Source organism: Macaca mulatta, chromosome Y, assembly GCF_049350105.2.
Source record: "Macaca mulatta isolate MMU2019108-1 chromosome Y, T2T-MMU8v2.0, whole genome shotgun sequence".
Lineage (NCBI taxonomy): Eukaryota > Metazoa > Chordata > Mammalia > Primates > Cercopithecidae > Macaca > Macaca mulatta.
The window spans coordinates 1,653,532-1,681,171 of NC_133427.1; the positions used below are offsets into that span (position 1 = coordinate 1,653,532).

Consider the following 27,640-nt stretch of genomic DNA (forward strand, 5'->3'; position numbering starts at 1 on the left):
GAGGCTGAGGCGGGTAGATCGCCTGAGGTCAGGAGTTCAACACCAGCCTGGCCAACATGCTGAAACCCCATGTCTACTAAAAATACAAAAATTAGCCAGGTTGGTGGCTCATGCCTATAATCCCAGCACTTTGGGGGACCAAGGCAGGTGGATCACCTGAGGTCGGGAGTTCGAGACCAGCCTGGCCAACATGCTGAAACCCCATCTCTACAAAAAATACAAAAATTAGCCAGCTGTGGTGGCGGGTGCCTGTAATCCCAGCTACTGGGGAGGCTGAGGCAGGAGAATCGCTTGAACCCAGGAGGCAGAGGTTGCAGTGAGCTGAGATCACGCCACTGTACTTCAGCCTGGGAGACAGAGCAAGACACTGTCTCAAAAAAAAAAAAAAAAAAAAAAAAAATCAAATCATGGACTAAACGACTTCTCTGAATCCAGATACATTCGGGTTTTTCTTGGAACAAAGCAAGTGAACCTTTTCAGATTATTTCTGAACTTGGGCGTGTCTGCTTGCTGTGTGTTTCTGGGCTCCTTGCTTCCTCTCCCTTTTCTTCACCTCTTCCCTACATTTAAACAGTGGGATTTCCCCCATAGCCGTCTCACTCCTTGTTCCTAAAACTTTAGCCGTCATCTCATCTGAATTTTTTTTTTTTTTTAGGTGGAGTCTTGCTGTGTTGCCCAGGCTGGAGTGCAGTGGTGCGATCTCAGCTCACTGCAACCTCCGCCTCCCGGGTTCCAGTGATTCTCCTGCCTCAGCCTCCCGAGTAGCTGGGATGACGCCACCACACCCAGGTAAGTCTTTATATTTTTGATAGAGATGGGGTTTCACCATGTTGGCCAGGCTGGTCTTGAACCCCCCACCTCAGGTGATCCGCCCGCCTCGGCCTCCCAAAGTGCTGGGATGACAGGCAGGATCCACCACGCCTGGCTGTCATCTTAAATTTCTTACAGGAAAAAAAAAAATCACAATGTATTGTCACAGGAAACTACTTCTCACCTTGCCAACTTTCAATTTTGCAGTGCAATCAACAAAGGCAACTTTCAGAGCAGAAGGTGACACAGTATTAATTGTATCTTGCGGAAATCCACGTGTCTTGCACATGAAATCTGCCTTGTGTGTCACTGGAGGGCAGAGCCGTGAGGAAAAGAATTGCTTTCCACGGCTGAGCTTCTACTCAATGCCGGGTGTTTAAAACACGGTGTGGACTCAGTGGCTGTGAACAGGCCTGAGACGTCGTGTGAGGAAGGTAGGTTACCAGGCTCCTGGCCAAAAGCAGACTCTACGGAACTTGTCACAAAATGCAAAACTGTAATATAAACATCTCCAAGACACTTAGAAAGTAGCAATGGGCATACTCGATGAGGAGGAGGGAAAACAAGCATAAAGGTATTCTCAGCCTTCCGGGCGTGTGAGAAGTTGGCCGTTCTGACCCCTCTCTGATGGCTAAATTTTCATGACCGGGTAAGAAAAGAGGGGCCCCTGGAGATTCTATCCTGCCACCGACTGACTGAGGACCAAGTTCTTTATGTGTATTTATTTCTTTGTTTATTTTGAGACGGAGTCTTGCTCTGTTACCCAGGCTGGAGTGCAGTGGCGCGATCTCGGCTCACCGTAACCTCCACCTCCCGGGTTCAAGCGATTCTCCTGCCTCAGCCTCCCGAGTCGCTGGGACTACAAGTGCCCGCCACCACGCCTGGCTAATTTTTTTGTATTTTAGTAGAGACGGGGTTTCACCGTGTTGGTCAGGCTGGTCTCGAATTCCTGGCCTCGTGATCTGCCCACCTAAGTGCTGGGATGACAGGCGTGTGAGCCACCGCGCCCAGCTTTCTTAATGAGCCGTGAAAAATCAGTGGTTCTAAGACCAGGATATATTATTTACGTAAATAAGGATTTATGATTTTCATGTTTATTAAAACTTTTTTTTCAAAGGCAGCGTTCTATTTAAATAAAGGATGGAAAAAGCTGTGCACAGGTCAGGGGTCTATGACGGCTTCTGCTGGCTGTAGTTTTGTATCTGCTGGGGCAGGTTGGCTTCCCAGGCGGTCTTCCGGCTTTTCTGTCTTTCTTCTTTTCTCCAACACAAATGACCTGTTCTCACCCTTTCCACGTGCTCACCTACCCTTATCCTCATCGTCTCGTGCAAGAACCCTGATGAACTGTGAGACTCTTTTTTTTTTTAAAGACGGAGTCTTGCTCTGTCACCCAGGCTGGAGTGCAATGGTGCAATCTTGGCTCACTGCAACCTCGGCCTCCCAGGTTCAAGCAATTCTTCTGCCTCAGCCTCCCGAGTAGCTGGGACTACAGGCGCCCGCCACCACGCCCGGCTAATTTTTGTATTTTTAGTAGAGACGGGGTTTCACCGTGTTGGTCAGGCTGGTCTTGAACTCCTGACCTCAGGTGATCCACCCTCCTTGGCCTCCCAAAGTGCTGGTTTTACAGGCGTGAGCCTCCGCACCTGACCCACCTGTGAGACTCTTAAGACCCAACTGAACTGTGAGGCTTTTAAGATCCCCCCTCCTCCCCTCGTAAAGCGGGTATCCTACTGGAACAGTTGGGTTTAGAGCTACCCTCTGAAATTTCTACTTCTGTAGTAAGTAGTTTTTGATACTCACTCCTTAACAAATTGTCAAACGCCACCAGCATCCCCCCTCGCTCTCTCGTTTTTTCTCAATCGAATTCCAATGTCAAAGACATTAGGAGGAACAATAGTATCAGGGAAAGAATAAGTTCTTGGCGTCTGGTCTCAAAAGCCGGCAGGGTCATTGTGTTTACCCACAGGGATTCTGAAGATCGTGCTGGCGTGCCCGTGCGAACTTCTTCTCGTTGTATGAGCTGGTATACAGTGAAGCATTGTCTGGGTAGAGAAAGGTCACTTACTGTGTCAGAGGGCATCGAAAACAAACAAGCACAATCAATAAAGAACAGAAAAGCCCCCTGCTATTCTATGTATTTATATGCTCCAGCTCCTATCTTTTGATATAGACCACCAATTTCTTAAAAAACGGCATGGAAAACTAGTATTTTTTCATCAAGTTTTTTATTTAAAAAACTGGATGAAAGACTACTTTTTTTTTTTTTTTTTTTGAGATGAAGTTTCAGTCTTGTTGCCCAGGCTAGAGTATAATGGCACAATCTCAGCTCACCGCAACCTCCACCTCCCAGGTTCAATGATTCTCCTGCCTCAGCCTCCCAAAACTGGATGAAAGACTACTTTTTTTTTTTTTTTTTTTGAGATGAAGTTTCAGTCTTGTTGCCCAGGCTAGAGTATAATGGCACAATCTCAGCTCACCGCAACCTCCACCTCCCAGGTTCAATGATTCTCCTGCCTCAGCCTCCCAAGTAGCTGGGACTACAGGCATGCACCAACACGCCTGACTAATTTTGTATTTTTGGTAGAGACGGGGTTTCACCATGTTGGTCAGGCTGGTCTCGAACTCCCGACCTCAGGTGATCCACCCGCCTCGGCCTCCCAAAGTGCTGGGATGACAGGCGTGAGCCACTGCGCCCAGCCGAAAAACTAATATTTTTAAAGATCCTTAATTAAGCCACAGAATTGCAAGAAAGCACCAAGGCATATTCATTAATTTGGTCAGCAGGTTGTTCAACAAATGCGGATTTATTTCCCGCTGACTGACTGATAAGACGGTAGATAAAGTAGATAAAGAATCGATAACCTCTGGGCTGAAGAAGTCCACAGTTCTAAAGGGATTCTGCAATTCATTCTCTAATTTCAAATAAGTGTGGTTTAAATAATCTCAGATGATTGGTTCCTACAGGTGTTCAAATGTCAAGGGTTTTATAAACTGCTGAAGTTATTATGGTTTTATGTCCTAGTGTTGGCGGTGACTAAAAATAAGAACTAAATACGTTTAAGGGATGTGAGTTTAAAAATAGAATACTACAATAATTTAAAATGGGCCGGGTGTGGTGGCTCACACCTGTAATCCCAATGCTTTGGGAGTCCGAGGTGGGCGGATTACCTGAGGTCAGGAGTTCGAGACCAGCCTGGCCAACATGGTGAAACCCTGTCTCTACTAAAAATACAAAAATTAGCTGGGCGTGGTGGCAGGCACCTGTAGTCCCAGTCACTTGGGAGGCTGAGGCAAGAGAATCGCTTGAACCCAGGAGGTGGAGGTTGCAGTGAGCAGAGATTGCAGCACTGCACTCCAGCCTGGGTGACAGAGTGAGACTCCATCTGAAAAAAGAAAACAAAAAAATTAAAAATGGCCAGTGACAGCCAGGCGCGGTGGCTCACGCCTGTCATCCCAGCACTTTGGGAGGCCGAGGTGGGCGGATCACGAGGTCAGGAGATCGAGACCATCCTGGCGAACACGGTGAAACCCCATCTCTACTAAAAATACAAAAAATCAGCCAGGCATGGTGGCGGGCACCTGTAGTCCCAGGTACTAGGGAGGCTGAGGCAGGAGAATGGTATGAACCTGGGAGGCGGAGCTTGCAGTGAGCTGAGATCGTGCCACTGTACTCCAGCCTGGGCGACAGAGCGAGACTCCATCCCAACTCTGTCTTAAAGAAGAGGAAGGAAGGGAGGGAGGGAGGAAGGAAGGGAGGGAGGAAGGAAGGGAGCGAGGGAGGAAGGAAGGAAGGAAGGGATTCTGTTTCAAAAAAAAAAAGAAAAAGAAAGAAACAGGAACAAGAAGGAAGGAAGGAAGGAAACTGTCTCAAAAAGAAAGAAAAGAGAAAAGAAAGAAGAAAGAGAAAGAAAAGAGAAAAAGAGGAAGGAAGGAAGGAAGGAAGGAAGGAAAGGAAGGAAAGGAAGGAAAGGAAGGAAAGGAAGGAAAGGAAGGAGGAAAGGAAGGAAAGGAAGGAAGGAAGGAAATACATAAGCCATTGCAACCGCAGAACATCATTCACCTTTCATGAGGTGAAGGCAAACACCCGTTCCCTTTGTCTCCAGATTTCAGTTCCCAAGGTCATAGCCTAAAGTCCCTGGAAGGAATTATTTCTCTGCTGAGCCCTTTCCTCAGAAACTTGAGTAAAGCCAGGAATGTCAGTTGCAGGTTTTCACATGTCTCCAGTGAACTGTGTGGAAGGGAAGGCATTTTCCACATGGATTCTTTTCGGTGAAGATAAAGATGCTGTCAGAGACTGGTGGAAAATAAGAATAATTTTCAAAGAGAGAAAAGACTTTTGGTGATGCCAGCCTAATTTCTTCTAATTCCCTTCTGCAAAACAAAGAGCAGATGGGCCCAAAAAGCTATTGGGGGAAAAAAAGCGCATGGGTATTTTATAGAGAAATCAGCAAACGAAGAGGAGTGCATACATGGAAAAGATTGAATTTGTTCCTGCTCTTGACAAGTAGGAGAAATACTGAATAATCGTTAGGATTGTTGAGGACTATAATAAGAATGACAAGAACATTCTGAGCACTTACTAAGAACCAAGCCCTGTGTCCAATTCTTGATTTAAAACCATTCATTTCATTTTCTCAGAAAACCAAAAAGTTAATACAGGTTGAGGATCTTTTATCTGAAATGCCTGGGACTGGAAGTGTTTCAAACATTTTTTTTCAGATTTTGTTATATTTGTATATTTAATGAGATATCTTGGGATTGGGCTCTTGTCTAAATGCAAAATTTGTTTATGTTTCACATGCATCTTTTTCTTTTTTTTTTTTTTTTTTTTTTTTGAGATAGAGTCTTGCTCTGGCACCCAGGCTGGAGTGCAGTGGCACGATCTCAGCTCACTGCAACCTCCGCCTCCTAGGTTTAAGGGATTCTCCTACCTCAGCCTCCCAGTAGCTGGGATGACAGGTGCATGCCGCCACACCTGGCTAATTTTTTTGAATTTTTAGTGGAGACAGGGTTTCACCATGTTGGTCCGGCTGGTCTCGAACCCCTGACCTCAAATGATTCACCCGCCTCGGCCTCCCAAAGTGCTGGAGTTACAAGCATGAGCCACCACGCCCGGCCTCATAAGCGTCTTATACAGATGACCTGAAGGTAATTTTATACATTTTAACAATTTTGTGCATATAACAAAGTTTTGACTGCATTTTGACTGTGACTTTGCACATAAGATCAAGAGTTCCTTGTCCTTCATCAATGAACATCCTGACACATACCACCTTAGTATCATTGTAATTTTCCACTTGTGGCACCACGCTGGTGCTCAAATAGTTTCAGATTTTGGAGCATTTCAGGTTTTGGACTTCCAGATGAGGAACGGTCAACCTATATTATCATTCCTGCATTTTATAGAAGAGGGAACTAGGGGCCAGGTGCGGTGGTTCACGCCTGTCATCCCAGTACTTTGGGAGGCTGAGGCGGGTGGATCACGAGGTCAAGAGATCAAGACCATCCTGGCTAACACGGTGAAACCCCGTCTCTAATAAAAATACAAAAATGAGCCGGGTGTGTTGACAGGCGCTGTAGTCCCAGATACTTGGGAAGCTGAGGCAGGAGCATCACTTGAACCTGGGAGACGGAGGTTGCAGTGAGCCGAGATCACGCCACTGCACTCCAGCCTGGGCGACAGAGCAAGACTCTATCTCAAACAAAAGAAGAAGAAGAAAGAAGAAAAAAGAGGGGAAGGGGAAGGAAGAAGAAGGGGAAGAAGAAAGAAGGGGAGGAAGAAGAAAGAAGAAGAAAGAAGAAGAAGAAGGAAGAAGGAAGAAGAAGAAGAAAAGAAACTTGAAAGAGTGTGTGAACAGAGTCTCGTTCCTTTCATGACTTTTTAGGATACATGGAAGATTCAAACACAAGGAGTCTCACCTTAAACCCCGATGCCTCCTGCCATCCATAAGCTCAAGCAATAAAGACCCTTCTCCCAGTTCTCAGCCTCCATCTGCTGAGGGCTGCGTAGTGTCTGCTGAGGGCTTGCTCTCTCTCTGCTTCAGAGATGGTGCTTTCCTGGTGTTCTCACATGGCAGAGGGGCAGAAGGAGCCAGCAGAATCTGTCAAGCTCATGCATGAGGGCAGTCATCCTACCTCCTGATGGCCCACGCTTCCTAATACCCATTATCTGGGGGGTTAAGTTCCGACACGTGAATTTGGCAGAGGCACCATCATCCAGACTATAGCCATGTTCTTGTGCCTGATTCCAAGTCTGGGGCACATGCGTCTGACTAATGGGAGCTCCATCATCGGCCAGTACCTTAGAAGACTGCCATTTGTCTTTCTTGGGAGGAGTCAGGACGTTCTTCACCATGCAGGTCTCTTCCAGTGGGATTTCTCCAGACTCAGGCATGCTGTCTCCTGCTAGACCGCTAGGACCGGAAAAAAAGGAGGATGGCTCACAGCGTCACTAACTGGACAGAGGGGAGGGAGCAACCAGGGATGCCCATTGGGTTGGAAATTTGTTTACATCTCTACTGCAAAGCAAGGACAGATGAATCGCACCAGCACCAATGATGAAAGGAGATATTGGAGGACAGGATCTCATTTTCTGAGGCGCTCCTGCTGCATCCCGATATTTCCACTACACTGTGTTTACCTCACTTCTCGTAAGGCATTCACAAGGGAGAAGCCACTTGTTGTTGCTAGAGATACATTTATTGAAAAGACAGAGCAAACCCACAACAGGCAAAAGCAAAATTTCCAGAGTCTGAAAATCATGATGCTGGTGAGAGGCAGAGAATGCATCGTTCCCACTTCAGAGCTGCTTTTCTGAGAGTTGCTATGACAATGATGGTTTCATTGCATGGTTTCAGAAATGCTATGGTTGGGATGTTTGTACCCCTCCATACCTCGTGCTGAAGTTTCATCACCAATGCTGAAAGTGGGGAGTAATGGGAGGTGTTTGGGTCACGGGAGTGGATTCCTCATGCACAGATTAGTGTTCATCCTTGAGAGTGTCTCTCATGAGTTCCCACGAAAGCTGGCTGTTCCAAAGAGCCTGGACGCTCCCCACTCTCTCTCGCTCGCTCTCTCTTGTGTCCTGTCTCTACATGTGGTCCCTGCACACCCGGCTCCCCTTCCTCTCTGATCCCCACCCAAATCGCATCTTCTAGCTCCCATCATTCCCATGGGTTGTGGGAGGGATCCAATGGGAGATGACTGAATTATGGGGGCGGGTCTTCCTCATGTTGTTCTCATAACGGACGGGTCTCACGAGATCTGCTGCCATCCATGTAAAACGTGACTTGCTCCTCCTTGCCTTCCACCATGATTGTGAGGCTTCCCTGGACATGTGGACCTGTAAGTCCAAAACAACCTCAGTCTCGGGTGTGGCTTTATCAGCAGTGTGAAAACAGAGGAATACACTCTCTCGCTCTGAGTGGAAGCAGCCCGAGGCCCTTACCAGATGCACATGTCCAATCTTGAACTTTCCAGCCAGCAGAATCATGAGCCAAATAAACCTCTTTTCTTTATAAATTATCCAGCCTCAGAGATTCCTTCACAGCAACACAAAACAGACGCAGCCAGAGAGTACGTAGGGAGCAAGTGAATTAGGTCAGAGTGACACGGGGCTCCTAGGAACTGGGATTTACCACACACACCTGAGTGGAGGTAATGGTTGGAGATTAGCCTGAACACCCAGAAGGTCTGTCCTGTCAGGATAAAACCTCCCTCCTGCAAGCTCAGTCTTGATGTAAATGACACGCGATGTGTCCCAGAGACTGGATCCACATGAAAATGGCCTGGGGGTTAACATTAGCCTGTGCTTTGCGGTGAGATCCACGCAGGTTGGAGTCAGTGCTTAGCTGGTACACGACTCCTGCCTGACCTTGCAGATGAGGCTGATCTCCAATCTCCGACTTTCCCTTTGTGAGGATTCAATCCGGTACGCGCAGTTCCAGAGGCATCAGCTGTTCTAATGATAAGAGGGAATGATAATATGGACATTGCTGTCATTTCTATTGCAGATGGTTTCTTCTGCAAAGCCAGAGGTGGTATGTCTACGTTAGAGGACATGGGAACCCGGAATGGTGGGATTCTTACACTAACTCAATTGAACATTCTCAGGAAAGTGCATCAGACACGTTTACTGCTGCCTCTGCAGGTTGTGAGTTCTCAAAACACGTTACCTGATGCTCTTCCTTGAACACGCTCTTTCTTAAAAACTTGCATATAGGCCGGGTGTGGTGGCTCACGCCTGTCATCCCAGCACCTTGGAAGGCTGAAGTGGGTGGATCATCTGAGGTCAGGCATTCGAGACCAGCCTGGCCAATATGGTAAAACCCCGTCTCTACTAAAAATGCAAAAATTGGCCAGGCTTGGTGGCGGGCGCCTGTAGTCTCAGCTACTCAGGAGGCTGAGGCAAGAGAATCCCTTGAACTCGGGAGGCGGAGGTTGCAGTGAGCCGAGATCGCACCACTGCACTCCAGCCTGGGTGACAGAGCGAGATTCTGTCTCAAACATCATCATCAAAGACACAAACAAAACCTCTTTGCATAGAAGCCTGTGATGGAAGGCAGACCCCGTGGGCAGCCATCATCTCTTCCCCAACAGCAGGCTGAAAGCTGTCACTTTGATGGCAAGGGGAGAACTCCAATTATCACATTGTCCAAACAGGCTCCCACTGAAGTCTCAGTAAGGTTGGCTGCAGGAAGCGCTATCTGCTGTAATAAGTTATCATTTATCGGGCTGAAACAACACTAGTATATGGTCCTAGAGTTCTAGAGGTCAGAACTACAACAATGAGCCTCCCTGGGCTAAAATCACGGTGTCAGCAGGCAGTGTCTCTTCTGGAGGCTCTAGGGGAGGAGCTGTTCCTTTGCGTTGTGCAGCTTTCAGAGCTGTGTTCCTTTCATTTCTCGGCCTGTCGCCCGTTCCTCCGTCTTCAAAGCCAGCAACATCGTACCTTGTTTTAGTCCTGACATCGTGTACTCTCTTGCTAGTCCAGTCTCCCTCTGCCTCCTTCTTAGAAAGATGCTGATGATGACATTGAGGATCCACGTCAATAATCCAATATCATCCTCCCATCTCAAGATCATTAACTGAACTGCATCTTTAAAGTCTGTTACCATGTAATGTAACCCTATTCGTGTTTGTTTATGATGACATTGAGGATCCACGTCAATAATCCAATATCATCCTCCCATCTCAAGATCATTAACTGAACTGCATCTTTAAAGTCCGTTACCATATAATGTAACCCTATTCGTGTTTGTTTATGATGACATTGAGGATCCACGTCAATAATCCAATATCATCCTCCCATCTCAAGATCATTAACTGAACTGCATCTTTAAAGTCTGTTACCATGTAATGTAACCCTATTCATGTTTGTTTATGATGACATTGAGGATCCACGTCAATAATCCAATATCATCCTTCCATCTCAAGATCATTAACTGAACTGCATCTTTAAAGTCTGTGACCATATAATGTAACCCTATTCGTGTTTTAGTGGTGTTGTTTGTTTGCTTATCTTTGTTTTTGAGATGAAGTCTGGCTCTGTCACCCAAGCTGGAGTGCAATGGCGTGATCTCGGCTCACTGCAACCTCCACTTCCCGGGTTCAAGCGATTCTCCTGCCTTGGCATCCTGAGCGGCCAGGATTACAGGCTCGCACCACCACAGCCAGCTAATTTTCTTTTTTCCTCTTTTTTTTTTTTTTTTTTGAGATGGAGTCTTGCTCTGTCGCCCAGGCTGGAGTGCAGTGGCGCAATATTGAATCACTGCAACCTCCACCTCCTGGGTTCATGCCATTCTCCTGCCTCAGCCTCCTGAGTAGCTGGGACTGCAGGCGCCCGCCATCACGCCCAATTTTTTTTTTTTTTTTTTTTGTATTTTTAGCAGAGACGGGGTTTCACTGCGTTAGCCAGGATGGTCTCGATCTCCTGACCTTGTGATCCACCCGCCTCGGCTTCCCAAAGTGCTGGGATTACAGGCGTGAGCCACCACGCCCGGCCAATTTGTATATTTTTAGTAGAGATGGGGTGTCGCCATGTGGGCCAGGCTGGTCTTGAACTCCTCACCTCAGGTGATCCACCCACCTCAGCCTCATTACAGGCTATTCATGGGTTTTAAGGATAAGGACCTGTATACGACGGGGCTGTAATTCAGCATGCCACAGCATTATTTTGTGGATGCACTCTGGGTACTATTCAAGAAGGCAGCATGAGAAATGGCATAGCCAGCTTCCCTCAGGGAGCCGACAGGTAGAGCCCAGCCCGGGGCATCGTACTGGCAGAGGAGCTGTTGTGTTCGTTTCTGACCGATCAACGTGAGGGACACAGCTTCCTCCGCACACACCGAGGGGCGCACGCTGAAGCAGGTCATTAGGAGACCCGGGAGATCACAGCACCAGCTTAGCCAAATGAGGTTTTGGCAACGAGAGTCTGGTGCCAACATGATGGGTATTATTTAAGATTTTTAATCAAGCAGGAGAAACAAAGAGAAGTGGGAAGGAGGAATAAAGTGCTGAAAAACATCTGCTCTTAAGTAATTTCATTTAAAGGAGAAAGAAACGGAGGCTCAAACCGAAGATGAATATTGACAATGATGTTTTTTGTTTCTTGTTTTGAGACGGAGTCCCGTGCTGTTGCCCAGGCTGGGGTGCAATGGCACGATCTTGGTTCACTGCAACCTCCGCCTCCCGGGTTCAAATGCTTCTCCTGCCTCAGCCTCCTGAGTAGCTGGGACTAGAGGCGCCCGCCACTACACTCAGCTAATTGTTGTATTTTTAGTAGAGATGGGGTTTCACCATATTGGCCAGGCTGGTCTCGAACTCCTGACCTCGTGATCTGCCTGCTTCAGCCTCCCAAAGTGCTGGGATGACAGGTGTGAGCCACCAGGCCCGGCCCTGACGATGATGTTTAAATAGGCAGAAAAAAAAGGTGGTTTTGGCAAAGCAGAAAGCATTAAAAGGCACTGGGCTCAGTGTGTACAGCTTTGACTATAAACGGAAAAAGTCACAGGGAAACTCTGGTTTATTTACATTATGAATAAAAAACTTTAAACTGGTGAATAGATTAAACGTTTCAGCAAAAGTCTAAAGAAAGCTATTTTCTGGAAGCATCTGCAAGGGTTGGGTAAGTCACGTGGTCACGGAGCAGCGTTTAAAGCACCTGCTCCTTGAAGACCTCTGACCTGAGGATAACTTGAGGGATTTTCCAGGATGGGGTCCAGGGAAGTATATGAAGGATCCAAACATCATTTGGCTTTAAAAAAATCATTATGAAGAATTCGAAATATACAAACAATAGTCAAAGAGTAAAAACAAACCCTCATGGAAAAAAAGGAAAAAAATTGTCTCTATTTGAAGATGATACAATTGTCTTGATAGAAAATGTCAAATAATCTGGAAAAGAACTTTCTAGAACTAATAAATGAGCTCAATACGTTCACAGGATACAAGATACATGTATAAAAATCCATTGTATTTCTATACAGTGACAATGAACAAGGGGAAACCAAAATACAAAATATGATACTATTTTAGGCCGGGTGTGGTGGCTCACGCCTGTAATCCCAGCACTTTGGGAGGCCGAGGCGAGTGGATCATCTGAGTTCAGCAGTTTGAGACCAGCCTGGCCAACATGGTGAAACCCGGTCTCCACAGAAAATACAAAAAAATTAGCTGGGCGAGGTGGCAGGTGCTTGTAGTCCCAGCTACTCGGGAGGCTAAGGCAGGAGAATCACTTGAACCCAGGAGGTGGAGGTTGCAGAGAGCCGAGATCGTGTCATTATACTCCAGCCTGGGTTACAGAGCGAGACTCTGTCTCAAAGAAAAAACAAACTATTTTAAATTGCTCCAAAGAGAATGAGATACTTATATATAAATCTCTCCAAGCATATGTAGTTCTGTATGATAAAAATTATAAAATTCTCATGAAAAACATCGAAGAAGACCCAAATAAAGGAAAGGCACACTACGTTCATGGAGCACATTCACTACAGTAAAGAGGTCCGTTCTCAATAAACTGATTGACAGAGTTAACAAAATTCAGGCTGGATGCAGTGGCTCACGCCTGCAATCCCAGCACTTTGGGAGGCTGAGGCAGGCGGATCACCTGAGGTCAAGAGTTTGAGACCAGCCCGGCCAACACGATGAAACCACGTCTCTAATAAAAATACAAAAATTACCTGGGTGTGGTGGAAGGCGCCTGTAATTCCAGCTACTTGGGAGGCTGAGGCAGAAATAATTGCTTGAACTCAGGAGGTGGAGGTTGCAGTGAGCTAAGACTGTGCCACTAAACTCCAGCCTGGGCGACAGAGCGAGAATCCGTCTCAAGAAACAAACAAATAAAATTCATATAAAAATCCAAGCATTTAAAAAATATACCTAGAAATTTTTTAAAAATATACATAGAAAAGATTATGGTAACATGTATAAAGCGATGGAAAAGCGAGTCGAAACCATTTTGAGAAAGAATTAAGTGACAGAGATCACACACGTTTTGGGCTTATTATATTGCTGTGATAAAATGGAGAGAGTATGGCACAGAACAAAGATAAGACACATAAATAAATGGAACAGCATAGAGAACCCAGAAACAAATACCTAGAATTATGTCCGACTAATTTTTGACAATGGAGCAAAAGTAATTGAATGGAGGAGGAATATCCATTTCACTGAAATTTCTGGAGCAAGGAGACACACAGTGAGCAACATCAAAAAATGAATCGCAACCTCAACCTGCTAGCTTTGATACAAATTAACTCAAAATACAAAACCATTGCGTGCTGTGGCTTCTATAATCTCAAAAAAAAAAATGAGTTGCATTTAACGATGGTATCTTCTACAGGAGGCCAAGGGACTATGATGATTCTCTTTTTTTCTTTTCTTTTCTTTTGTTTTTGAGATGGAGTCTTGCTCTGTCGCCCAGGCTGGAGTGCAGCAGTGTGATCTCGGCTCACTGCAACCTCCACCTCCTGGATTCAAGAGATTCTCCTGCCTCAGCCTTCCGAGTATCTGGGACTACAGTCACCCACCACCACGCCTGGCTAATTTTTTTTTTTTTTTTTTTTGTATTTTTAGTAGAGACGGGGTTTCACTGTATTGGCTAGGCTGGTCTTGAACTCCTGACCTTGTGATCCATCCGCCTTGGCCTCCCAAAGTGTTGGGATGACAGGTGTGGGCCACCGCGCCCGGCCAACAAGTCTTTTTTTCATGGTCAAAATCAAAATCTAAATTGCAAAATTCAGAAAAAGCAATTTTACGGCTTATAAGGTGCTTACATAGGCCTGATGTTTTCCAGTGAGGGAGGAAAAGCCACACAAAAAAGAAATACTCTGAAGAAAGCGAAAAGACAAGACACAGAATGTGAGAAACTAGTGGAAAGACAATAAATTTCCTAAAGGACTTGTGGCCAACATTTAGGAAGCATAGTTACAAGTCATATGACGATTGCATCTGACCCAATAAAAATTAGGAAATAGAATCGAAAGGACTTGTCACTAAATAAGATGCTTAAGTAGCAAAATAAGCCTATGAAGAGGGTCTGTGTTACTTGGGGGTTCTGGAATGCAGAAAGCAAGACAGAGTTACAAACGCAAAGGCTGGACGTGGTGGCTCACGCCTGTAATCCCAGCACTTTGGGAGGCCAAGGCAGGCAGATCACGAGGTCAGGAGATCAAGACCATCCTGGCTAACACGGTGAAACCCCGTCTCTACTAAAAAAATAAAAAAAAATTAGCCGGGCATGGTGGCGGGCGCCTGTAGTCCCAGGTACTCGGGAGGCTGAGGCAGGAGAATGGCGTGAACCCGGGAGGCGGAGCTTGCAGTGAGCTGAGATCCGGCCACTGCACTCCAGCCTGGGTGACAGAGCAAGTCTCTGTCTCAAAAAAAAAAAGTTAAACAACCTCTAAAAAAGAAGTTGTAATTTTCTATATGTATACCTGTAGAAATAAATATATATATTTCTTATGTGTCTGTGTATGTATAAAATATATATTTTTATAATAAAATATATCTATATTATATAAGCATTATATAATATATGCAATATAATATAAATATATGTAATACATATGTATTATATTTAATATAAATATATATAAAATATATAATATATATTTAATATATACTATATACAAATATTTAATATATATTTAATATATATTTAATATATAACATATTTAATATATAACATAAAATATTTAATATATATTTAATATATAATACATATGTAATATATAATATAAATATACATATGTAATATACGTATATAATACATAAGTATACAATACATATGCAATATAAGTATATAATACATATGTACATAATATACATATTTTAGTTAATATATGCGTAATATAAAACATTTTTTATATATTTGTAATATTTACATATACACAGAGCAAATACATTTTATATTTTATATTATGAATATAAAATAGGTATAATATATTTTGTATTTTATATTACATATATATATGCTATGCCAACTCTAACGGGTACCTTCTTTAATCATATTTTTTGGTCCTGTTTTGCAGTTCCATCTGGACTTGGAGCTGCCCTTTCAAAACGCCACAGCTGCTGTGTTCAGTCTGGTGAATGTCACATCCTGACTAAATTCTCAAAAGGAAGGGGATGAAACTCAGGGACATGTACCTGGGTCACCCAGAGAACCAGCAATGGGGACCACCTGTGGCTGGTCGCCTTTGTAACCTACGTGTGTAGATAGGCACACATAGCATGTACATTGCTCACAACCCAGGTTTTCGGACATCAGTGTAACTGACCTGCTGGCTGGCATATGGTGAGGGCTGCCAGCCGGAACACACCAGGGAAAGGATAAGAAAAGTTAGCAGAGCAAGGAGCTATTTCAGTCCTGGTTCACGGTCCACCACCATGTGGCTCCATTTTAATGAGTCACGCGCCTCACCCTCCCAGATGCTGAATATTCACCTCCAACATCACACTCAAGGAGACGTTTAGAGACATTATCTGAGGGCTCCGTGCCGGGTAGACCTTGGTCACCCAGCAGGGATGATGTTCTCTCAGGGAAAGACAGATGCAGAAGGCAGGGGAAGGACCTAAATCCCAGGGGAATCAGCCACTAAGAATTCAGCATCTGGCCAAGTCGCTCCAACAAATGGTTCTTGTTGAGCCTCTCTCTTGAATCAGTGGATGGTTCCTGGAACTGGAAGGAAAGGGAAGACAGCCAGAAGCTATGGTGTATGTGTGTGTGGCTGGGCAGGGAAAGGAGAGAGGTGGAGAGAAGGAGGGGGAGAAGAAGGAAGAGGAGAGGGGAGGAGAAGGAGAAGGAGAGGGGAGGAAGAAAGAGGAGGAGAAGAAGGAGAGGGGAGAAGGAGGAGGAGTAAAAAGAGAAGTGGGAGGAGAGGGTAGAAGGAGGAGGAGGAGAGGCGAGGAGGAAAAGAAGAGGAGAGGAGGAGGAGGAGAGGGGAGGACAAGGAGGAGAAGGGGGGAGGAGGAGGAGGTGAAAGAGGAGAGGAAAGGAGGAGGAGAGAGGAAGAGGAGGAGGAGGAGAGGGGAGGACAAGGAGGAGAAGGGAGGAGGAGGAGGTGAAAGAGGAGAGGAAAGGAGGAGGAGAGGGGAAGAGGGGAAGGGGAAGAGCAGGAGGAGGAGGAGAGGGAAGGAGGAGGAGGAGAGGGTAGAAGGGAGGGAGGAGGAGGACAAGGACAGTGGGAGGAGGAGAAATAGAAGTAAATGAAGAAGGAGAACAAGAAAAGATGAAAAAGGTGAGGGAGTAGAAGGAAAAGGAGAAGGAGGAAGAGGAGAAGGAGTATCAAATGGTACAATTTCTAAAATCCAATCTGAGCAAGGCTAGCCCTTCTCCAAAGGAAATCACCGAGTAAGCAGTAACGAGCAAAATAAAAGAAAGGACAGTCTTTAGGAGACAAACCTAGTAGGTCAGATTTTTTTTTTTTAAGAAGCTTAGTTTCTATTGGATACAGTTTCATCTTTATAGCTCACTGATTATGAAAAAGCTTATGGAATAATATGATAATTACCAAACAACAAAATCACTAAACAGTTGTAGACTTTTACTACACAATAAATGACAAAACCAAAAACCAAAAATAAAAAAAAGAGGGGAATGTTTAAAACTCAGTTGCGTTTCCTCTGAGGCACGGCTTTTATACCAAGTTGGGATCTGAACGGCACTGGCCACAGAGACTGTTTTGTTACAAGCACTGCGGGCACATTCTTCACTGGGTGGAAGGGAAAAGCTCAGCACCAAATACTTTCTTTGAAGTCTCTGAAAGCTTCCTCAATGATGAGATTAAACTTGCAAAAGCTTTCTCGCTGTGGGGAGACGACGACGACAGCTCCAATGACGGGGCTTCTGCAGCCAGGGCGTTCCGGTTCTCCGAAACAAGCAAGAGAGGCGTGCATACATTAATCCAAGGATGTGTCCCAGCCAGTAATTAGCCACCGCTTGCAGTGAAAAGCAGGGAGTCGAGAGCTTGTGTCACAGAATATACAATTTCCTCATGATGCCCCACAAAAAGCTATCTCCATTCAGATGGCTCCTACGTGGTTGTGCCAATCGTAACAAGAACCAAGATCTACAAACAAAAGAGAGAAGAAAGAAAAGAAAGGAAGGAGGGAGGGAGGGAGGGAGGGAAGGAAGGAAGGAAGGAGGGAAGGAAGGAAGGAAGGAAGGAAGGGAGAGGGAAGAAGGAAGGAAGGAGACAGGGAAGGAGGGAAGGAGTGAGAGAGGAGGGTAAAGGAAGGAAGAAAGGAGAAAGGAAGGAAGGAGAAAGAAAGGGAGAAAGAAAGGAAGGAAGAATGATGGAAGGAAGAATGACGGAAGGAAGAAGGAAGGAAGAAAGGAAGGGAGAGAGGAAGGGAGAGAAGAAGGGAGAGAGGGAGGGAGGGAGGGAGGAAGAAAGGAAGAAAGAAGAAAGGAAGAAAGGAAGAAAGAAAGAAGAAAGGAAGAAAGCAAGGAAGCAAGGAGAAAGGAAGGAAGGAAGGAGAAAGGAGAAAGGAAGGAAGGAAGGAAGGAAGGAAGGAAGGAAGGAAGGAAGGAAGGAAGGAAGGGACGGAGGAAGTCCTTCTTCTTGTGAGTAAATGCCGTATCCCAGATATTCCCTTTGTTGGCCAACTCCATGGTTAGTTTATCTAAAAAATTAATGGGAATGAAGTAATCAACATAATTGGTCTTGTCTCCTATGTGATATGCCCATGGTTTAACTATTTTTATGTGTGTGTGTGTGAGACGGACTCTCACTCTGTCGCCCAGGCTGGAGTGCAGTGGCCGGATCTCAGCTCACTGTAACCTCTGCCTCCTGGGTTCAAGCGATTCCCTTGCCTCAGCCTCCCAAGTAGCGGGGACTACAAGTGCCCGCCACCACGCCTGGCTAATTTTTTTGTATTTTAGTAGAGATGGGGTTTCACCGTGTTAGCCAGGATGGTCTCAATCTCCTGACCTCGTGATCCACCCACCTCGGCCTCCCAAAGTGCTGGGATTACAGGCGTAAGCCACCGCGCCCGGCCAGTTTAACTATTTTTAAAAATAATTTGAAGGCTGTCTCCTGGCAGAATTTCCTCTTGCTCTGTGGACGTCAGATTTTGTTCTTTTCATGTCTTCAACTGATTAGGTGAGGCCCACCCACATTATGGAGAGAGGATCATCTTGACTCAAAGTCACGGATTTAAATATCAACCCCATCCAAAAACACATTCACAGAAACATCCAGAATAATGTTTGCCCACACATCTGGGCACGGTGACCCAGACAAGGAGACACATAAAATTAACCATCACAAATATTATTACTTAAATTAAATGCTTAAAAAGAAAAGGAAGAGGAAATATAAAGCAAGGGATTAGAAGTAAACAGGGGGTATATTCATGAAAGCAGCTGGGCAGAGAAGAGGCTGATATAAATGGGACACAACATCAGAGCAAACTCGTGGAAGACAGGGGTGTCTGGCATGCTTGTGGACCAAGAGTAAGAGCTTAAGAGAGGTCTATTGAATGTCTTCTTCTCCTGTCAATCTGAAGCCAGTGACTGCTGGGGTTTGAAGGCAGAAATCCCATACGAATACCTAGAAGTCCACTGTTGTGCCAAGTTTTACCTCCGCTTTGGGGACACTGCCTTCAGAATAGTCTAACTTGTCCTTACAACTCTGGTTCAAGCATAGATCGTTGATCCAAGTTAGTATGAAATATCAATGTGTGTGCACATAGGCATGTGTGTTACCAGGAAACAACCCAGTAGGAATGACAGCACCACAGCCATAACGTAGATTAAAATGTAGACCTCACAGTGTTATCAGGATCAGCTTTTTTCAAGAGACCATGGGCTTCATTCATTCAAAAAGCACAGTTGCATGGTAGACCATTACCTTGCCTGCTCATTTATTTCTATATACCTAGCTTCTCACACTGAAGATATGCACACTAAACATTGGTCAAACAAAAATGAGTGGATAAATGACTAACCAATTTGTTTCATCCTCCCTAGAAGACAAGCACTGGTCATTTTACATGGTGCCCAAAACTGACTCTAGTGTGTGCTTTTAAACCCTATTTAATAGGACCAACCAGGCCAGGCACGGTGGCTCACACCTGTCATCCCAGTACTTTGGGAGGCCAGGGCGAGCAGATCACCTGAGGTTGGGAGTTCAAGACCCGCCTGACCAACATGGAGAAACCCTGTTTCTACTAAAAATACAAAATCAGCTGGGTGTCATGGCATATGCCTGTAGCAGAAACAGCTGAACCCAGGAGGCGGAGGTTGCAGTGAGCTGAGATCGCACCATTGCACGTAAGCCTGGGCAACAAGAGCAAAACTCCGCCTCAAAATAAATAAATAAATAAAAATAAGACCAAAGGAGATCTTGTATGAATGGTCCAAAACTAAAGTGTGCATGATTTTATTTTCCAAGTCAAATGGGCCTCAGAGCTTAGCAGAAAGTATCATCATTATCACCATCATCATCGTCATCATCACCATCCTCACCAACATCATCATCCTCACCAACATCATCATCCTCACCATCATCATCATCCTCACCATCATCTCCATTACCTCTCCCATTATCATCATCACTACCACCATCATTATCATCATCATCATTACCATCATCTCCATTATCACTACCACCACCATCATCATCAACATCATTATCTCCATTATCACCACCATCACCATCCTCACCAACATCATCATCCTCACCATCATCATCCTCACACCATCATCTCCATTACCTCTCCCATTGTCATCATCACTACCACCATCATTATCATCATCATCATCACCATCATCATCTCCATTAGCATCACCATCATCATCTTCATTACCTCTCCCATCATCATCACCATCATCCTCACCATCATCATCCTCATCACCATTATCTCCATTACCTCTATCATCATCATCATCATCACTACCACCATCATTATCATCATCATTACCATCATCTCCATTATCACCACGACCATCATCACCATCGTCACCATCATCATCACCATCATCATCTCCATTATCACCACCATCACCATCCTCACCATCATCATCCTCACCGTCATCATCCTCATCACCATTATCTCCATTACCTCTCCCATTATCATCATCATTACCACCATCATTATCACCATCACCATCATCTTCATTACCTCTCCCATCATCATCACCATCCTCACCATCATCATCCTCACCGTCATCATCCTCATCACCATTATCTCCATTACCTCTCCCATCATCATCATCATCATAATCATCACTACCACCATTATCATCATCATCATTACCATCATCATCTCCATTATCACCCCCACCACCATCATCACCATCATCATCTTCATTACCTCTCCTGTCATCATCATCACCATCCTCACCATCATCGTCATCCTCACCATCATCATCCTCATCACCATCATCTCCATTACCTCTCCCATTATCATCATCATCACTACCACCATCATTATCATCATCATCACCGTCATCATCTCCATTATCACCACCATCACCATCATCTTCATTGCCTCTCCCATCATCATCATCACCATCCTTACCATCATCATCCTCACCATCATCATCACCATCATCTCCATTACCTCTCCCATTATCATCATCACTACCACCATTATCATCATCATCCTCATCACCATTATCTCTATTACCTCTCCCATCATCATCATCATAATCATCACTACCACCATTATCATCATCATCATTACCATCATCACCATTGTCACCATCATCATCACCATCATCTCCATTACCTCTTCCATCATCATCGTCACCATCATCCTCACCACCATCATCTCCATCACCTCTCCCATCATCGTCATCACTACCACCATCATTATCATCACCATCATCTCCATTATCACCATCACCATCATCACCATCATCATCACCATCATCTTCATTACCTCTCCCATCGTCATCACTACCACCATCCTCACCATCGTCATCATCACCATCTTCATTACCTCTCCCATCATCATCACCATCATCATCTCCATTATCACTACCATCATCATCATCATCTCCACTATCACCACCCCATCATCATCATCACCATCATCATCACCATCATCATCTTACCATGCCATTGTCATTATCACACCAACACCAGCAGCATCATCATTGTCATCATCATTACTACAATGTTGATAATCAGCTATAAGACTCTGAATCCCACAAGACGAGTCAGCAGTGCTGCCACTGGGACATCTGAGAACAATATGCCCTGGAAGGATTTTCTCCCTTTCTTTTTTAATCCCAGAATGGCAGTGGTTTGACTGATGTTCTCTTTTGGACTATGAAGCATCTTCTGTGACCTAGAAACAACTTAGAGTGATGACTCTTTGAGAGACACCACCACCTAAGTGACCTTATAACAAATTGGTCTGGTTCAAGAGTCCTAAATCATTTTAAATGCCGCTTCAGTGCCTGTACACTCATTTGTTGTGCTGTCACTCTGGTTTCTTGGGAATAAATTAACAAAAACAGAATTGGAGATTGTCTCTTTCTGTCTTCACTTCCCTTCAAAAAGTATCATTTTTCCCCCCCACTGGAAGAACTTGTTGTCCAGAACAAGTGTAGGCATAGAAATGCTAATTTTTGTTACTTCACCTTTCTGGGAAAATAAGGGGGAGTGGAGCCATCTGTGGTTATGGCCATCTCTTGGCCAATACCGTTGGTTTTGAAATAAACTGATTTTGAATTAGATGTGCAGTGTGCATCTGTGAGATTGAAGTTAGACGTGTGTGTAGGAGAGGGAAGCCCACAAAGCTGTGAAGATACAGTAGGAAAAAGGGCTCTATGAGAAAATGTAAAACAATGGCATTTGTTTGGATCAGATACAGCTATGTCTGAGTGGACTAAAGATACAAATCTGCTCATGGCCACAGCAGATGTCACTCCTGGGCCCCATGGATAAGCAACAGAAAGTCAAAGGTGGCAAATCTATCAAGTCTTTCTGAGCTTCTATGATGGACGGTTGGGTCCTCGGCCATCAGTGAGGATTGGCAGTGTCTTCTCAGCAATGTAAGAGTTTGAATCCAAGCCTCCGTGAATTTGGGAGGACAGCCCAGCTGGAAGCTGTGACTCAACAAGGCCAGCCTGAGACTCCACAAGCTCAAATAATTGTTCAGGCAGATAAATGCCATTAGGCTGCCAAGGTGACGTGGTAAGGTGTTTGTCAAGGTAGATGGAGCCTGGTGAGGGAAAGTTAGGGTAGAAAACTTCAGAAATCCAGGCAGGAAAACTTCAGGCATATGGATAAGCCATCCATCCATCTACCTGCCATTCACCCATTCATTCACTTATACACATATCCATCCACCCATCCATCCAACCATCCATCCCTTTATTCATCCACCTACCATCCACCCATCTATGCACCCACCCACTCATCCACCCATCTATCCAGACAGCCAGCCAGCAACCCATCCATCTACCGATCCATCCATCCACTTATCCATCCACTCATGCACATATCCACCATCCATTTATCCATCTATCCACTCGTCCCTCTGTCTATCCATCCTTCCTTCCATTCAACATGCATACATAATGTGTCAGAAACTTCCTTGTACTTGGGGACACAGGGCATCAAGATACAGTCCAGTTAACAGAACTCCAAGCTCCAGGCCACAGTTGGAGCTTCAAGAAGAAAGAAACTTCTTTCTTTCTTCTTGGGAACAGAGAGGAGCGTGCATTTAGTAATTCAGACACAATTCCTCACTTAACAAGACGAGTAGACCACAAAAGGCAGAGCTCAACTTAGCATCCATTGATAAGTACCAAGACACCCCCTTCTCAGGTAGACTTATGAGAGCAAGGACATCATTCTACCCTCTCCACAAAAGTACTGGTACAAGAAGGGCTTTCTCCATGGCTAGCTGAAGAGGTCCCCAGCTCAAGTTCAGATTGATCTAGGAAGAGTCCTGAAAATGACCCTGTTGGTGGAGATTCTGGGAAGGGGCAGTGAAGGACTCTTCAGGAAAAGGTAAGGACCAAGAGAAAGAACATGAAATCCAAGGATGAAAGTTAAAGACAAAATGCAGAAGAGAAGTTGAACTTGAGTAGAAGCCGGAATGAGGGCAGCATTTGCATTGATGGAGGGAAGAGAAAACTATCCTAGGCAGAGGGTATACCAGAAACACAAGGCAACTATTATTCATGAAGATCTTGCTTGAGGAGCAATATGGACTCCAGAGCAGGTACAAGACACGTGGCAGGTCGTGGTGGATGAGTGATCTGTCAAAACGAAGGCTAGAAGGCCATGAACAGATGGCCAAGGGCTTGGCTTGTAGGCAATGAGAGAGTAGTGAAGGCATGGAGGAATGCAGGATTGCTCTAGTGCATAGAGCCCAGTGGGGGTCCAGTGGGAGAAGCTGGAAAAAGGATAAACCTAGAATCCAGTGGGAGAGGCTGAAAGAATGGAAACCAGTTGTAACACCATTGCTGTAACTGAGCTTTGGAAAGAACTTCGCATAGTAGGCGGGCGACAATGCAGAAACGAGGGCGTAAGAGAAATTTTGAAAGAAGGCACGTGAGATAAGACATCATTGTGGAAAACAGTGTGACGATTCTTCAAAGAACTAAAAAGTGAACTACCATTCAACCCAGCAATCCCATTACCGGACATACACCCAAAAGAATATCAATCATGTTATCGTAAAGACACATGCAAGTGTGTGTTCACTGCAGCACCATTCACACTAGGAAAGACATGAAATCAACCTAAATTCCCATCAGTGCTGGACTGAATAAAGAAAATGTAGTACACATATACCATGGAATACTATGCAGCCATAAAAAGAAAGAGATCATGTCCTTTGCAGGAACATGGATGGAGCTGGACACTATTATCTCAAGACAGATAGAAAGATAAATAGATAGATAGACAGACAGATAGATAGATAGATAGATAGATAGATAGATAGATTAGATAGATAAATAGATAGATAGATATAGATGATTGATAGATAGATAACCACATGAGCCTCTGAGGATATTGAGTTATATATGTAACTTAATTTATTAACATAAACACCCATCATGTTATTAACTTATTAACATCTATCATATGAATTATCTTCTAATTAGCACAGCGACTTGACACACCCAGAACGACACAGCGTGTCCTAACTATTGCAGGGAAGAAAATGGGAGGAGGGAGAGGATTAGAAAAAAATAACTAATGGGTACCAGGCTTCATACCTAGATGATGAAATAATCTGCACAACAAACTCTCATGACCCAAGTTTACCTACATAACAAACTTACATGTGTACTCCTGAACATAATAGAAAACTTAGGGAGAAGACACGTCATTTTCACAAGTGTTTTAAACTTGCTCCCCTCTTCATGGGTAGCAGTGCATATGTTCTTATCCTTTGTTTCTTTCGAAGAAATCAATGTGCTTCTAAGCCAGCATAAGCTGACAGCCCATGTGGATAAGAGGAGGAGGTATTGTGTTATAAGGAATTTTTTGTGTATAAACCAGAGAGAGGAGAGAGAGAATTATTGTGTGAGGACACAAGATTTATCCACAAAGATGCGTTTAAGACAAATTTGAATTTCTACAGGAAACTCATCCCCTACCAGCCAAACGGATGGATTATGACAAAGCCTGTGATTGGCTCCAGAAATCCATCAGCTCTTTTTGAAACTTAGTTTTAATTTAGTTCTGAAACAAAAAGAATGAGTAAAATGTTTCTCTAATACAATGTCCAAAATGGTGAGGCAAACTCCACCAGCAGAGAAAGCTATTGGCCGTCATGCAACCTGTGCAGAGTTTATGAAATTAGCATGCAGAGGCTAAGGGTGTATTAGTCCATTTTCATGCTGCTGATAAAGACATACCCGAGACTGGGTAATTTATAAAGAAAAAGGGGTTTGACAGACTCACAATTTCAGATGGCTGAGAAGGCCTCAAAATCGTGGTGGAAGGCAACAGGCAGGTCTTACATGGTGGCAGGCAAGAGAGAATAAGAACCAAGTGAAAGGGGAATTCCCTTATAAAACCATCAGATCTCGATGAGACTTATTCACTACCACAAGAACAGTATGGGGGAAACCGCCCCCATGATTCAATGACCTCCCATTGGGTCCCTTCCATCACACATGGGAATTATGGGAGCTACAATTCAAGATGAGATTTGGGTGGGGACACAGCCAAACCATATCAAGTGCAAACCAAGTTTCTGACTTCTCTTGAGGGGAAAGATACTTGAAAGATTTGAGTAGTTGGGAGCCAACCACCATGATCTCCTGCCCTCTGAATTAACAGTGTAATCACAACCGCCATCTTTGAACAACAGTGTTACAGTTGAAAAGTTAGAGGAAAAATGTCTGACTTTCCTCTAGCTTTTCTCCCCCAACACTACTCAGATTTCTTTGCTTACAAATGGTCAAGTGGACGTGGATGAGGAGGTTGAGCTGGTTCTCACAGAGGAGTAGGGAGTCTGAAATGACTTTCAGTCTGGGAAAAGAAGACAGAAATCACTTCTACAGTCTTTTCAGGATCAAGCTTCAGGTAGGTGCATCCGTGCAGCATTCTCCCCTAAAGAACTTGATAGTACGAGAAATAAGCCTGCCTGCGAACTACACCACACATTGTGTCACCAAAAGCATGCAATTAAATGTTGAATGCAGACCAAGATACTTTCTAGAACTGTCTAACGGAAGAGTTGAGGACTTTCTAGAACTATCTAACGGAAGAGTTGAGGACTTTCTAGAACTGTCTAACGGAAGAGTTGACGACTTTCTAGAACTGTCTAATGGAAGAGTTGAGGACTTTCTAGAACTATCTAACGGAAGAGTTGACAACTTTCTAGAACTGTCTAAGGGAAGAGTTGCGACTTTCTAGAACTAATGGAAGAGTTGAGGACTTTCTAGAACTATCTAACGGAAGAGTTGAGGAAAACCGAAAACGCCCATTGAGGGACCTGGCTCCAGTCTCCTGGAGGTAGGCGGGAGCATGACTGTGATTTCAGGAGTGGGAATCCAGTTAATTACATCCTTCTGGGTGTGTCAAGAGGCTGTGCTAATTAGAAGAGGATTCATATGATGCATGTTAATAAGTTACATACATAACTCAATAGCCTCAGAGGCTCATGTGATTATCTGTCTATGTATCTCTGTATCTATCTATATATCACCTATCTATACACATAAATATATATGCATGCAATCAATATATGCACAAACTATATCATATTTTATTACAGTATATCACAAGAATAAACTGTATATACATATGTTCATGTGTCACTTTTATATATATATGTGTATATATATAAAAATATGTGTGTGTGTGTGTATGTAATCACATGATCCTTAGAGGATTTTTCTTTTTTTGAAATGGAATCTTGCTCTGTCACCCAGGCTGGAGTGCAGTGGTGCAATCTCAGCTCACTGAAACCTCTGCCTCCCGGGTTCAAGGGATTCTCCTGCCTCAGCCTCCCTAGTAGTGGGGATTACAAGAGTCCACCACCACGCCCAGCCAATTTTTGTATTTTTAGTAGAGACGGGGTTTCACCATGTTGGCCAGGCTGGTCTCCATCTCCTGACTTCAGATGATATGCCTGCCTCACCCTCTCAAAGCGCTGTAATTACAAGCATGAGCCACCATACCCAGCCCCTTTGAGGATATTGAGTTATTTTTACAATTCACTGATATTCTGCTGAGTGAATATTGTATTGTTCTATCTTGTATACATTTATTGATGTGGCGTATGTATATGCCATTCCTTTTTTTTTTTTTTTTTATTTGAGATGGAGTCTCACTCTGTTGTCCAGGCTGGAGTACAGTGGCGCGATCTCAGCTCACTGCAACCTCCGCCTCCTGGGTTCAAGCGATTCTCCTGCCTCAGCCTCCTGAGTAGCTGGGACCACAGGCGCCTGCCACTACTCCTGGCTAATTTTTTATATTTTTAGTAGAGACGGGGTTTCACTGTGTTAGCCAGGCTGGTCTGGAACTCCTGACCTCGTGATCTGCCTGCCTTGGCCTCCCAAAGTGCTGGGGTGACAGGCGTGAGCCACCGCGCCCGGCCTATGCCATTACTTTCCATGGCAAAAACCACAATTACTTTTGCACCAACCCAATGCCATTTATTTCACCTCAACGTCTATTGACACCAACTTCTTCTCTGGTCATGTGTAGCTTCTCAGACAAATGTGTCTCCTGAGAGAGCATAGGACCACCCTGGCTGGATGGCACCACATTAGAGAGTAATGTGTGGGTCAGAAGTTGGTCTCTCGTAAGCTAATGCAACAACTGGTGGCTGTACTATCCTTCTCAATCCGAGCTTGTAAGCCTCCAAAACTGAGGATCACCTGCTGGTTTCTGGTGAA

General features: G+C 44.6%; 1 long non-coding RNA gene across 2 annotated transcripts in view; it reads right to left on the reverse strand.

Moving 5' to 3' along the window:
- Window positions 1-1,888: 1,888 nt before the first annotated feature.
- The window catches only part of LOC114674778 (uncharacterized), a 72,924-nt gene continuing 47,172 nt past the window's right edge, over window positions 1,889-27,640 (reverse strand). The window contains exons 4-7 of one of the 2 annotated variants that reach the window (XR_013413279.1): window positions 12,990-13,132; window positions 6,730-8,770; window positions 4,871-5,104; window positions 1,889-2,852 (exon numbers count right to left, since the gene is read on the reverse strand). This is a non-coding gene — a long non-coding RNA (uncharacterized LOC114674778). The remainder of the gene's footprint in view (window positions 2,853-4,870; window positions 5,105-6,729; window positions 8,771-12,989; window positions 13,133-27,640) is intronic. The other variant, XR_013413278.1, reaches the window with a different exon arrangement.